This window comes from Octopus bimaculoides, chromosome 9 (assembly GCF_001194135.2).
Source record: "Octopus bimaculoides isolate UCB-OBI-ISO-001 chromosome 9, ASM119413v2, whole genome shotgun sequence".
Lineage (NCBI taxonomy): Eukaryota > Metazoa > Mollusca > Cephalopoda > Octopoda > Octopodidae > Octopus > Octopus bimaculoides.
In genome coordinates, this window is record NC_068989.1 from 2505724 (window position 1) to 2506493 (window position 770).

Consider the following 770-nt stretch of genomic DNA (forward strand, 5'->3'; position numbering starts at 1 on the left):
GGGGGGGGTGTATATGGAAAATTAGAGACGAATGGAAAGTAAGTCGTAGTTGTGCGTGAATAAATGCGATTGCATCCTTTTAAGTTGCAGTGACTTCATAACCGCTAAATTTAATTCATAATATTCATGAATCTGCGCGTGTTTGAACTTTTGGCTTCTGATATGAAATAATTAATTGTACATAAGTTTCAGGTGAAAAATTTTTCTACCTCCTCAAATACATAACTCCTAAAACCTTTTCGATGTTGCATACATATTTATCTTTTTCGTATATTTTAATCCGAAGCGAGAATTATTCTAAGAACGATTAAAACAATACTCGAATGCAAAGCTTTTATGAGGGATGGCTAGTGTTTTTAACTTGATGTAATCTTCTTTGTAGTTAATGAAATATATGTGTTAGTTCATTTTAAATAACCCTTAGCAAAAAATAATTTATACAATCTGTAAGCTGTGTAGCTTAATCTTTTCCAACGCATTCTGCATTATTTAAGCTTTGCTTAACGACAAATAGCACAATATAATCTCGTTTATATACGACAGACTTTTCTTCGGGTATTTCGACAATAAAGGAAATAATGAATATTCCAATATTATGTAGCAAATTAAAAGAGAAAAACGCGGAAAGATTTGATTTTTTTTCATCAACAATCTATCATTTCTTTGTGTGTTTGTTTCTTGCACACATTCATGCCGACCAACGTGCAAACAAGTATACTTCTTTGGTAAAGCACACATATATGATAGTTTGTTTATGCATGCATATATAT

General features: G+C 31.2%; 1 protein-coding gene and 1 long non-coding RNA gene across 5 annotated transcripts in view; one reads left to right on the forward strand and one right to left on the reverse strand.

Annotated features, from left to right (window-relative positions):
- Positions 1–770, forward strand: part of LOC106878352 (PDF receptor) — a 239648-nt gene that overhangs the window by 165722 nt on the left and 73156 nt on the right. The window lies entirely within an intron of this gene.
- Positions 1–770, reverse strand: part of LOC106878353 (uncharacterized) — an 18337-nt gene that overhangs the window by 475 nt on the left and 17092 nt on the right. The gene's annotated exons all lie outside the window — the stretch shown is intronic.